Here is a 13,984-nt window from a genome sequence, read left to right as displayed (position 1 = left end):
ATAAGATCAAGAATGAATTTGTGTGTGTGTGTGAGTGAATTCAGAGTTTCCCTTTGGCCTGTTTGTTTTCCCTGCTATCTTCAGAGAGCTTTGCTGCTGTCAACTGCCGACATGACCGTCTGTGCTGGGAATAATTTCCCAGTGATTCATATTTGATAGGTGGAGTCGCACAGACAGAAACTCTTTGAAATGAGGTGATGCAAGAAGCATGGCACCTGTTTATGCTCTGAGTTAATAGTTATTATTAACCCTTAATGTCAGCTCCAGTGACTACAAGAGATTGCTTGACAGAGTCTGCTTGCATAAAACGACCAACTCCTAGGCAGACTTCAAGGTCTAGTGCTTAACATAATTCTGCACAGTGCTGTGGCATGTTAGCACAATATGAAGATATTCAGCCTGTTTCTATACAAATTTAGACACACCCAAACCCACTGAAATCATCAGGTTCAGGTGATGCACCAAACCCTGTACCAAATTGTTGCCTAAACAGGAGTTCAGGCCAAAGGATTATTACCTTGTTTGCGTCAGTATTCTGGGCAGCTTGTATGTACAGCAGAGCTATACTGCTGCCAGTGCTTTTAAGGAGACTCTGTGACAGCAACTGCTCCAGAAATGGTAGCACAAAACCTAGAAACAAAACAGCAAGTATCTCATAGAAAGAGCACGTGACTTCCTGAGTGGGATATTGTAGAAACTGTCTATATGGGTTTCCGGAGGGATGGACATGTTAGTCTCTTGCAGCAAAATGGTGAAGGGTCTTAAAGACTAACATAATTATTATGGCCGATGCTTTCATGGACAACAATCCTCTTCATCAAGAGCACAGAGTGTTATCCCAAGTTGCAGCTGTGGCTGTTGTATTTACACAGCTGGAAGAGGGAGTGTTCCAAAATCCAATTTCCCTATCTGCAGTCTGAAGTGGTTCAGTTCACTCTGCTATCACAGAACTCTGCCAGTTTATATCCACCTCATTTTGATGTATGTGTTGACCATGCATATGACAGTATATAGCTCTCTCTCAAATAATCTGCAGGGCTTTTTATAGGTTAGTTGGAGCCTACCATCCAGGCTTCTATATAAAAGGCCCACGTGGTTGCCCCATTTAAAATGATCTTCCAAGCCTCTCTGAATAAAAGTGGTTCCCATGCAGCTCAGGTAACCTGTAAAGGACACAGCTCCTCCTGCCACTTCCGTGGGGAAGACCCATAAAATTGGCCCCACCATGTGGATGAGTCATTCAGATGTTTCCCCACCTCCATCATGGATCTGCAGTTGGACAAGAAACTCCTAAGTCACATGGAGAATACTTAAAGGGCATCTCAATCAGAGATAGCTGTTGGAGGCTGTTCTTTTGAGTGTAAACAAGCAGTCAGTGACTCACACATAAATATCTGTTTTCCAAACAGCTGCAGGACCATCCCTATCATCAGACAGAGTAAAGCAGCTGCCTCGGGCAGCAGATACTGAGGGACAGGTGGGGAGGTATTAGAGAACAGAGCTGTGTGCACCATGTGCTCTCTAAGCTAGCTTGCTGTCCTCAGGTGCAGAGGAGGATGGTGTCATTGTCGATGCACAATTCAACAGTGCTAATCTGGTTGGCTTCTCTATGTAGAATGGAGAGATTGCCAGCTTGCCCTTGCCCTCATACAGCAAAATGTATTGGGCCAACCCTGAACAGTAGTTATGTCAGTACGTTTGCAGCCGTGAAAAGCAAGAGCAGAGCAACTTGTGTTTCTCTCCAAGTATCATTGGACTCCAACTCCCATCAATTCCAGCCAGCATAGCCAGTGGTTGGGGATGATGGAAGTTGGAGTCCAGGCTTACTTAAAATAATAAAAGAAATAAAGTAAAAAAGGTGGCACTAATTAGTTTCTGGGTCTATTTTTACAGACGCATCTATTTTCACTTTATTGTTGTGGTACAGCTCCAGTAAGCCTGAGCAGGAAAAGACTCCCCCTGGAAGGAACACGAAGTCACTTAATGAACAAAGTGTCTCAGTTGCATTGCGACCTAGTAATTAAGGCCAGTTGCTAAACCATATTATCATGCTTTCTAACTGGATCATGAGGCTATGGAAGGGAGCTCCAGCAGGTCCTTCTGCTTGGCTGTTGAGAAGGGAATGAACAAAACCAGCTTCTGTTGCCCCAGATGGCATAATCCCTCAATGCTTCAAACAAACACCCAACCTAATCTGCTTCTCCTAATGAGAGAGCTAAAGTTGTGCAACACATGTGCTTTGCCAGCCTGGCTCTGGCACTATTTATACCTGATGTGATCATTTTCCAGTCACTAAAACAAACCCCCAACAGCGTGAGGCGATCTGTTTTCAGGATCTAGGGACACTTATATTTAAAGGTGCTTGTGCAATACCCAGTGAGCCTTCACTACACTTGCAAACACTTTGGGGAAGTTGGAAGACCAGATGGCCAATATGTAGCTTTCCATTTTGTTGCAGAAGGGTAGGACTCATATCTTGTAAATATCACTGGAAATAAGGTTCTAAGTTTTTTAAACAGGAGCTGTGAGCGTAGACCTTCTCCTTAGAAAATCTGCTCTGTAAAATTTGACATCTCAGTAATCATGCTGTCTGCCCAATGTGGACTTTGGCTGACTCTGGCTTGTCTTTAAGATGTGCCTCCACTTATGCTCAGCCTGTACCTTTGTAAATACATTCAACTGTTAAAATGGGGGGGGGCATATGCCTCTGGTGACCTCCTTTCAAAGAGAAACAGAAGCCAGGTAACGGCTGTGCCCCAGAATTTCTTGCTTATCAGAGACATGGGGTGAGCATGAGAGTTTATTATTTCCAGATGCTGTATCCTATGGCTCTCACATCCACATTAGATGTGCTGCTTTTAGATCCGAAGGAGATCCTGCTGTTCTCCCTCCTGCTTTCTTCACCTGCCTTCCCACGCCCGAGCAGAAGCTCATCTCTAACCTGAAATGACCTTGTTAGGGTGGGTAGGTTCAGGGGTGGACTTTGGTAATATGGCACCCTGAGGACAAAATTTGGCATGCCCCTTCCAAATATTTCTTATTTTCACAATAATCCCTTTTGGTACGTTTACCTGTATATTTACCCATATAAATATAGTTTGTTTGTTGTTACTACTACTACCTCAACTTGGCTCCCTATGCAGGGGAACTGCCCTAAATCCAGCGCTTGGTGGGTATCTTAAAACTGGAACAAATTAATCATGTACTTTCTTTGCGCTACTTCAGTATCAGACTGGCATGTCTCTGAATACTAGTGTCTGAGGGTTACAAGCAGGTGAGAACTATTGGACTCATTTAACTACTGCCTTCCAGATATGCCTCAGGGCGATGTACAAAATGCAACACAAATCTATGGAAACAGTTAAAAAAACAACACAGAAAGTAACCACAAATATGTTTAAAAACAATACCAAATGCACCCGTGGCGGAGATCTGAATGGGAAGCATCCAGATTGGGGAAGCATGTCACATCCAGTTGAGGGGTTTCCCATAGGTATCTGGTGAGCCCACCTTGAGAACACAAATCTGGATTCGATGGGCCTTTCCAGCAACACTCACCTAAGGTGCGTTGTAAAATTTTTATGTCTTGGCAGGAATTGCTGCAACTCCCGTCTGCAAGTTACCGTCCAGAATGTCCAGGAATATTTCCTCCCAATAACATATACTCTTCTGGAGAGGAACTGGTATTTGGGAATACAGAAACCTTATCCCCCAGACCTCACTGTTTTGATCTGGAGGAGAGCCAAAGGTTGGCCAGACTCATCGGCTCTGATCCTAAAAATATCCACACACGTAGAACCCCAATTTGCAGCTAAGACTTGGAGTCTGTTACTGTTTGCAGAGCTGAGGCCAATCTATGCATAATCCTGGGACAAGGGTAAGGGTTTCGGTGTTGTGTTGTTGCTCACAGAAACAATTAATATGAAAGAAAACAACCCAAGGTTTCTTCAGTCTAGGTTTTTTTGGGGGGGCATAGTAGATATACTCACACAGTATACCCCTAAAAGCCTCATGCACCCCCAAGCTAAGTGCACACTAGTGTTACACCTGTATGTATAGCACAAGCTAATTGTAGTTGGGCCGGAATCAAGTTATAGTGCATTGTACATAGAAACTAAAACCAAACACCCATGTAGACTGTCTTGTGCTGGAGTGTTCATTTTTTACACGGTTCCCTTTCTATGTGTTTGGCTCCTCCAGACTGGTGCTTGTTTGTTTGTTTGTTTGTTTGTTTGTTTGTTGCAAATTTTGCGTATTCTGCAACATGTCATTGGTACTATAGCAGTGTGTTAGTGGTGAATGGTTAGTGGGTTTATATTCCTCTTTATTAGTTGTTCTTGAATGCTTCCCTGAGACCTTAATGATTATCTGTGGTTTTCTTCAAATTATGTTTTAGGTTTTAGCGGTGTGCATCACCTTGCTACCTTATAATACGGTGGTATAGAAATACTTTTGTAAGTAAAATAAATAAAAAGAACCTGCCTGCATTGTTGCTGGTTATTTTTGGGCTATAGCACAGCAAAAGCAGGACCAAACAATAACAACCACCTTGTAACATTTGTAGTATAAAACACTGCAGGATTTCAGCAGAAAGGTATGTGGAAAGAATGCAGACTGCCCCTAGGCTTTTTGCAGGTGCAAACGACATTGAGAGCAGGGTGGTGTTTACTGCCCCAATACCACCATGAGCGCAAATAATAATGAATGCACAATAAAAAGGGTTTTTGGAGAGACCCCTACATTGGTGCTAAAGTGATAAATGCAAAGAAAGCTGAGCATGCACGTGACTGGGGAGAAATGAAGCATCACAAAGGTGGCTGCTACCTTTCTGTAGATAACATCAAATGAATGGGACAGGCCTTCATATTTTCCTGTCTAGAAATGCTAAGACAGCAACTGTCTGGCAGTTCTGAATAAGATTCTCCAGTACACATCCAAATCTCCATGGGCTCCATGCATCTGCCATGATACTCTCCCACTTGCCCCTTCCTGTCAGCATTGCAAACAAATTTGTAGTGCTAAAAGAGTGAAGCCTGGTGCATTGCAGTTTTGGGGCTAACTGGAAAGCTCCCATTTCCAAACTTCAAGGTCCCATGTGCAGTGCGCTCCATGGTCTATGTGCCACCACAGTCTAGATGCTTCTGTTGTGCCTGCTGAGACAGCTGGTGTAAATCAGGAGATGCTGGGCATAACAAAAAATACCTGGTGCTACTTTGTATTGCTTTATGCTTTTTTTGAAAAGCTTGCAGCCCCCCCCCCTTTTTTTGAAGTGGCTGATTTTATATTTACATCAACAGAATTGTTGAGTGCTGCTGTGGTCAGAATGCCATCTGTGAGCCACTGGATGTATTTCGTCTTTAATAACATTGCAAACTAAGTTTAGCCAATTTTGAAGCTGATTTGAATGGAACATGAATTTTCCTTGACATTGGAAATATCACCATGATTACCTCTCCCTTCAATAAACAAGGATTCTTGTCCTTTTCAAATAACTCAAGCTTCTGACAAAAACAAATGTTGACCACAGGTTTCATACAACTTTAACTTAATGGTGGATTTTGGCTCAGCGCAACTGCGTAATATTCCAGATCTGTGGGTAACAGTGACTAGCCTAATAAAGAAAGTGGTTAAATGTAGTCATCAGCCTGTGAGTTGGGAAGGACTTGGAAACAGTAAGCGATAAACCAGTCGGGATGTTTTGCAGACAGCTTTTTCTAATACATTTTTCCTTTTCTATAATATTTGCCTCGCGTAATAAGATAACTCAAACCATCTGCACTGACTACTTCACTTCCACTGATTTGCAACTGTTCCAGTTACATTATTCCCCAGTGTGCATTTCATGCTACAAAAATGGCTGCAGTTCCCCATTCGATCCATGCTGTAATGAGGGGTGAGTCTACCCAAGCATACATACCACTTGGCCACTGCAATGGCAAGTTTGCGTGTATATAAAACCTTGCAAACTATTATGGAATCAGTTTTGATGAAGTGGGTATTAAAATGTTTTAAGAAAACCTTTTTTAAAAAATGACATGCCCAGTTTACTGACACCAGTGCCCTACCTCGGTATTCAAGGTATATATGCATTTGTAGTTTAAAGGGGAGGAGGGAATATACATGAAAGCGCCACCCTTTTCCAACATCCCAGTGTATGCCAGCTCCATGGCAGATGTCCTACATTCAGTGCCAAGGTCTGCACTTGAATGCCTTCCCCAGATTAGGAACCCTGGGGAAGTTTAGGGAAGGGCCACAACTCAGTGGAAGAGCATCCATATTGCATGCAGAAGGTCCCAGATTCATTCTCCAGGCAGGGCTGAGAAAGATTCCCCATCTAAAGCCCTGCCAGTCAGTGTAGACAATACAGTATTGAACTAGACAGTCCAATGGTCTGACTTAGGATATCGCAGCTTCTTATGTTAGGTTTCCAATTGGAGGGAAGCATTCAGTTGAACGTGGTTACCCTAAACGCTCAGAAGACAAACGTGAAGCCAACATACTCAGGACTTACATACCATCCCCCTCCTCTCTTCAAGTCCACATGTGTTTCTCCAAATACATGAATGTATACAGAAGTCAGAACAGGTTTCACCACAGCTTGCAGACAACAATTGTGTGCAGTAAGTTCCTGTTGAAAGAGAAACTCATTCGCCACTGGAGGTAACATATGCAGAGCTGGACATGTTGTTTTATTTGGTTTCTCATGCAGCAACCTGTTCCAGATACTTACAAAAAAACAACAACAACTGTGTGCATGCAGCTTTTATATTGGCTCCCTCCCATGTTCCTAAACTGGGGTGCTCAAGTCTTGCAGACAACATAGGATAAAATCTTGATTCCTGTTTCCCATTGTACCTCAATCCAAAACCTGAGCGAGGCAAATGTGCTTGTCGAGTCCTAACATGCACCATGCAGTATGAAAAATTTAATTAGTCCAAGAATGTGCTTGTGTGATGTTTCAGACCTGCTGAGCGGTGCGCTTGTAAACGTGCCATGATGCCTAATGTTCTTTTTCTCAAAGCAGCAGAGCTCAGCATGCAGATTCCAAAAAGAAAGAAAAGGGAGTTTGTCATTCATGTATAGCTTCAGTACAAAGCTTTACAGCAGTGGGTGTGTTCATCGCCTCAACACTGCTCTGATTCCACCTTGGAATTAGCTCTTTCATGAAAAAAACAAAAACAAAACCTACATAAAACAAACCATAACATCCCATGATTTTGACATCCAGTCCTTATGACTAGGAGAAAATGGACATCTCAACTTCCTTGTCCAATTGACTATTTAGGTGCTAGTAGCAAGCAAAATACTGTAGTACATTTCTGTGATGGTGTTGAAATCTAGGCCTCTGATTCGAACTGCATTAAAGTTTTGGAAACTTTGCAGAATATTTTTTTCCAGAAGCTATTCTCTCTACCATCAGGAATGTCAGCCGCTCTTCTTTGTAAAGAATCCAGGTGGCCAACAATTAAGGCAAGAACAGATTGCGCTCAGTTAAAGTATATTAAAAGAATTTCTACTAAGCCAATTGAGCATTTTCCTGTGCTGTGCTATATGGAATTGGATGATAACCAGCTCTGGAGAGCAGCTTGTCAAGATGCTTTAGACAAGTATTATTTTCCAGAACTGTGGTCTGCGTTGACCAAAATGAAGTGTCAAATAAATGATTGGCTCTTCTGGATAGAATCCAGAAGGGACCTGCAACCAATGAGAAATGCCCAATTTCCCCCTTGGTATTCACTCCTGAGAACAGAGCATTCTACAGCAAATTATCTGGCCAAACTCTCACCAATTTCCTTAAGAAATGCCTTTATTTAACTGCGTTTCCAAGTGAGGCCCACTCTTGTCTTCTATGGCTGCTGTTACAAGGTCCCATACGCAGACAGACTTTGTATTTGTGGCCAACCTCAGGTGGAAGACATCACTCATTATCTGTTAGCCTGCCACTTATATAGAGACCCAAGAGATTGCTTTCTGAAACCTTTGTTCACAGAAACACATAGGTACACTATAAATGGTTTGATTTCATTTAAGTGACTATAATAGCTTTGTAACACAGTAGCCCTCTGTCCACTGGCTGCAAAAAAAATAACTAAAAAGGAAAAAGGAGTTCGATAAAATTGCAACAAATTGTTTTGTTAATTCAGAGGCTTAATGTGAAATCAGGCTAGACTTAAGCTTGTTGGTGTCTCTCTCTTCTCTCTCTTTCATTGTGGATGTTGGCTTATTTTTTTGATGTATGTTCTGTAATATTTTATTAATACTATTGTTACAAGTTTGTCATGGCTAGAACAATAAACATATGAACTTGTTACTTGTTAAATTAAAATTTTAGTTACAGAATGGTTGTAGTAAATACTTTGCAATACCAAACATTTGGAGTCCTTGTCAGTTGCACACTTCAAAACTTTTTTCACATTTTTTTTTTTATAATAAATTTTTATTGGTTTTACAACATATATTAACACACAAAAACTAACAGTTCACAACATAACACAATAACAAACAAACATATAAACACGTATAATTTCATCACCTTTTTTTCTTAAACCTTATTTCAACGACTTCCCCATACCTCCCTTTTCTGCATCCCTGTTTTATAAAACTTTTTTCACATTTAATCCAGTTCAAAGTTCTGTTTAAACTGGTTGCTACGCAATTCATCGACCTAAGAAGAGCCCTGCTGGATCAAACCAAAGGCCCATCTAATCTAGAATTGTCTTCCTGCATTGGTCCAACCAAAAGGGGGGGATGGAATGGAGTGTGCTGTAAAAGGGCATGTCTGTCTGTCAATCTGAACATTCAACACAGCAACAATGCATTGAAGTTCCCACTTGTTTGCTGTTATTGTTAAGTATAATGCATCTTATCCTTCAAACACACACACACACACACAGACAGAGAGAGAGAGAGAGAGAGAGAGAGAGAAATCGATCCAGGCTCAATCAGCTACGAAGCCCACTAGGTGGTCCCAAACCAGTCAATTATCTCTCAGCTCAACCTACCTCACAGGGTTTTTGTGAGGATAAATGAGGCAGAGGGGAAGAGAAGCATGGAGGTCTTAAATAGAAATACTTGCAAAATAATAGTTAGGCTAAGGATCTGAATATGTGAAATTATAAAACAATATGTTTAAAGTTAAGATGAAAAGAGATAAAGGTGTTAAGAGGATTAAGTAAATTTTATGAGATATTATTTTGGAAAACCGTTACAATGAAATTCAGTCAAGGGAATTTGAGGAAGTCATTTAACTATGATATTAATATTGGAACAAGTTCAGTTATGATTTGTGTTTGTTTGTTTGTCTAAAAATGTGGAAAACTAAAAAAAATTTGGGGGAAAAAAGAGAGGCATGCAGGTCAACTTATTTTTGTTGTTATTATTATTTATGAGATTTATATCCCATCCTTCATCTGAGGATCATATGGCAGTTCACATTATAAAAACAAAAAATACATAATATAAGTACAAACAATACCCCCCACAGCTTAAAATGCCATAGATTGTTTAATTAGTACAAGGCCTGGGTGAAGAGGGATGTTTTCACCTGGCACCTAAAGATATGTGATGAACTTAAATTCCTTGGAAGAAAGGGGGACAGGAATATGAATATACTAAAACTGGACCAAACATTTTATTTCAGGCATCCTCAACATTTGGCCCTCCAGATGTTTTGGGACTACAACTCCCATCATCCCTGACCACTGGTCCTGTTAGCTAGGGATGATGGGAGTTGTAGTCCCAAAACATCCGGAGGGTCGAGTTTGATTATGCCTGTTTTATTTCTTATAGATGCGCAGTATATATACAATACATACACAGTAGTTCAAATAACCTATGCTATTATAATTTGGTTTTAATCAAAATATAAATGTAAGTTGCTTAAAGGTTTCATTACAGTCAAGAGGTATATGATTCAATGACTTGCAAACAGACTCTGTATGCTCTGTTGGTACCCAATAAAATCATAATAAAAGCATAATCTATAAAAATATATTTTAAATAGATAAATATTTCTGTAGGGTGCAACGGGTCAGTGCACCTGTCTGTGAATCACCTTCCCCTACCACCTCTTTAAAGAGCAGAAACAGATCACAGATGCTGAAATTCTGCCCCTACATGTATATGTATATGCATATCCTAATGTGTCAGATGTTTTTAATCAAGTCATTCAGGTGAGAAAGGTGATGAAAAGAACAGCCTTCACCAATCCGGCAACCTTCAGATGTTTTGGACTACAATTCCCATCAACCACAGCCAGCTGGAGCTAGGGCTGATGGGAGTTGTGGTCCAAAACATATGACAAGCACCAGGCTGGTATAATATAAGGCTTGAATAATTGAAAGCAGCAAATACCATCCCATGCATTCCTTTTTATACCTGAAATGTATGATAAACAAAATCAATGTATTGTGTAAACGTGGTAAAACAATTAAATAAATGCCAGCAAGCAGCATTTTCAAAGTTATGACAGCCTAGAATAAACGTCTATGAAAAGTACACCTTTGATGGTTAATCTGCATCATTTAATCTCAAATTGGCATCCCTATTCTGGCTTCAAAATTCTGAACGTGTTTCCAGACAGTCACTATTTTGGAGTGTGATTCAATTGTATGTTGGCAAATTCAGGTATATGGAGCCGTTGGGGCTCTTGCTCAATAAACTTGCTTCCTCAAAAGAACGGACCTTTTGCAATAAGGCAAACAGTGGATAAATGCACTGGAAAGTATGGAATGAAACTTGCTTTGACATAGCCTCCCCACAAACAAATCAGAATGAATGCTCATTAAACACCAGAAGCACCTTCACACTTACAACTTCAGCCTGTAATGCTGAAAAAGGAAAATCTCTTCACAACTTTCGAAGCTGAAGGTTATAAACCACTTCTGTAAGGAGGAAAGGAAATCTTTTCCTGTAATACTCTGCAAAAGCCCAGCTAACAAAATTATTCTAAGCTTTCTGTTGTCTAAAAGGATTTACAGAAGTGTGATTTAGGGTTTACTTACCTCGTTTTCCTCCAATCAAAAAGCAAAAACGGTGCCCCTGATCTGACAGCGTCCTTCACTCCCTGCCTTTTCCTCCTGTGTGTGTGTGTGTGGATCCCTTTACCCCTGGATCACATGAAAGTGTTCTATTAATGTGAATTGGCTTAGGTTTGAGAACACTATGCTGGATAGCCGTGAAGTGTAAGGAATCTGACCCCGGGAGCTCAAAGCTACAACACGTCAGTTCTCTGCAGGAATCCCCCGTTACTGGATGGGAAAATAGCATAAAAGGAAATGCACTCCACATGAACACACCCTCCCAGGTGCTGTAAACTAAATGCAGAATGTTTTATTCCTTGGTTTATTACTAGATGCAATATTTATATATTATGCCAGTATAGCCCTTTGGGATTTTAACTCTGTGTATTTTTGGTTTCAACTTTAAAACACACATACTTAGACGCATAATACCTCTCTGCTTGCTCACTGGATAAAATTAGGACCAGGCTCGAATTGAAGCCCACACAGAAACTCGAAGGCTCAGATCCTAGCTGAGAGCAAAGTCCCACTGAATGGGACTTATTTCAAATTTACATGCACAGGATTTGGCTGGGATCCTGTCTAGCCCTGCCCCCACATTCTCTTCTACAGGAGAATCAGCAAATGCAATTCCTAAATGATTAACAGCACTACTATTTCAACACTCCTTTTTCCCCAGAGAAGGCATTACTCTGAAATAAAAACAAAAGGTAGAAGCCATATTTATTTATTTATTTATTTGCTAGGACTGGGGTTGCCTGTGTAGACTCTAGCTTCTCAGCTATTGCAAAGAGACAGACGGCTGCATTTAACCCTTTCCTTGCAAAGTTTTCTTGTTTAAAAATAATGCTCCCACTCAACCTGCTGCCTGCCTGTCCCACACGGTTGCACTTCCACAACTGCCGTGCTGCCTTTGTTCCATTAGAGGGCATCCAAGAGGTCTTGCTTTCTCACAGTTCACAGGCTGAGGTTTTGTCTTAGCCTCTTAACTAGGAAGACTCTGGCCTTAGCTGCCAAGGGGGAAATATCATCAGAGAGTTCACAGTGAAAATTACCGTATTTTTTGCTCTATAAGACTCACTTTTCCCCTCCTAAAAAGTAAGGGGAAATGTGTGTGCGTCTTATGGAGCGAATGCAGGCTGCGCAGCTATCCCAGAAGCCAGAACAGCAAGAGGGATTGATGCTTTCGCTGCGCAGCGATCCCTCTTGCTGTTCTGGCTTCTGAGATTCAGAATATTTTTTTTCTTGTTTTCCTCCTCCAAAAATTAGGTGCGTCTTGTGGTCTGGTGCGTCTTATAGAGCGAAAAATACAGTACTCTAAAGCAGGGATGAAGAAGTGTTGTCCTCTGAGCATCGTTTGACTACAGTTCCCATGAGCCCTCTCCACTGGCTATGCCTGGCTGAGGATGATGGGAATTGGAATCCAATAACATTTGAAGGACCTCACCAGTTCCTCACCCCTGCTGTTAGGCTGCATTTACCTCTGTTCATAGCACATACATGTAGTTTTTCACAATATGGAATAATTCGTCCTTAAAATACTGCTTTCAAACTAGACTGATTCTAGATCCTGCCATTCAGATGTGGGTGCAGTTTTCTGATGTGTTTGAATGTGTTATGCATATTTTTTGTTATTGCCACCTGTCTTAAATCTTCAGGGAAGGCAGGGCTCCAATTCTGCACACACGTACTATGAAGTAAATCTGAGTGTATTTAAGACTAGGCTGTGTATATGCTAAGCATACTGCAGTGAGTAAGCCATGCCTTTTAGGGTGTTCATTTGGCTTTCTTGTTAAACTCATACTTTGGCCAAAGGTCTTTGCCTAGCAACAAAAACAAGCAGCCCTACACAGTGAACCACTGTGGCTAACTGGTATATTAGAAAAAAAAGTTTTTATTAAGCTAACTTGTCCTTGATTTATTTTATTTTATGTAAATGGTCCTGAGTGCTGCAGCTTAATAAAGCTCATTTTTGGGCTACTAATTGCAGCAGGCTCAGACGATCATATGCTGCTACTACCCCCTGCTGGGTGCCACATCTTCCTCATGTACCAAGCAAGAAATCAGAGTGTGCGGAGGCGGAGCACTCTCTCTTTATCACATGCATTTGTTCTTAAATCGGAGTTTGCTAAACAGCATTCACAGTCACTGCCTACGCATTTCTTCTGCTCAAAAAAACACTAACTCAGACTGAACTGGACGGGGGAAAGACTGTGCTGGTGTTTTCCCGCAAGTCCACTCGCAGAAATTTCTTTGGTTCGTTTCACTGAGCACGCGTTTCTTCGAAGGCACTCGCGTGCACCTGCTTTTATGCACAACCAGGCAGACCCCGAGGAATCAGCTGATCGGGCTCTCGGCTTTAACTTCACCCAGCCAGCTCCTCCCGCTGCATGCATTGGCAACAGTCGAAAGGCCTCAGGGGATAGGAAAAACTGCATCCCCCAAAAGAGCAGTTTCTTCCTCCTTACATGAGATATGTTTCAGAATTTTGTTGACTGATTTTGTTCCCAAAAGGTTGCTTGTTTTTTTCAAGGCACTGTATAGATTGAAAACACTTCCCTGGATTTTGTGCTGCTACCTTAACTGTGTTTCTGGAATCAAATGATGATTATTATAAAGGAGGGTACAGAGGTGATAGCTTATGCATCTTTTAACTCGGGATCAATGAATCATTTCATTTGTATACTGCCTTTTTCCAAAGTTAAAACCATGCTCAAGGCAGCCTGCAACATATATATTAAAAAATCACATAATTACAAACATAACAAAACCAAAAGTAGTCATAAATGAAAGATCAAAAGTACACAACCACATTGAACGACGTGGCTTTTAAAAGGCGCCAGCACCCTTTTCAACCGCTGGCGCAAAAGAAGCAGCATCAGCGGCTGAGCTACGCTTCGCGATTTGATTCGGACCCCTCGGCTTTCCGTCGCTCTTTCCGGCTCACCTCGAGTATCCTAGAG

General features: G+C 41.3%; 1 protein-coding gene and 1 long non-coding RNA gene across 27 annotated transcripts in view; one reads left to right on the top strand and one right to left on the bottom strand.

The window, feature by feature from the left end:
- Positions 1–11,251, bottom strand: part of TACC2 (transforming acidic coiled-coil containing protein 2) — a 153,923-nt gene extending 142,672 nt beyond the window's left edge. For 6 of the 26 annotated variants that reach the window (XM_083616788.1, XM_083616768.1, XM_083616773.1 and 3 more), the window contains exons 1-2: positions 11,004–11,190; positions 6,516–6,628 (exon numbers count right to left, since the gene is read on the bottom strand). The gene's annotated coding sequence lies outside the window, so the exon portion shown is untranslated. Of the gene's footprint in view, positions 1–6,515; positions 6,629–11,003 lie in introns of all 26 variants that reach the window. The other 20 variants (XM_083616766.1, XM_083616767.1, XM_083616805.1 and 17 more) reach the window with 8 other exon arrangements.
- Positions 2,322–4,487, top strand: LOC310763988. The gene is made up of 3 exons (XR_014548940.1): positions 2,322–2,462; positions 2,814–2,960; positions 3,594–4,487. It is a non-coding gene; the product is annotated as an uncharacterized lncRNA (long non-coding RNA).
- Positions 11,252–13,984: the final 2,733 nt, after the last annotated feature.

Source organism: Podarcis filfolensis (genome assembly GCF_964270895.1).
Source record: "Podarcis filfolensis genome assembly, chromosome: 5".
In the NCBI taxonomy this organism is placed as follows: domain Eukaryota; kingdom Metazoa; phylum Chordata; class Lepidosauria; order Squamata; family Lacertidae; genus Podarcis; species Podarcis filfolensis.
This window is presented reverse-complemented; position numbering and strand designations above follow the sequence as displayed.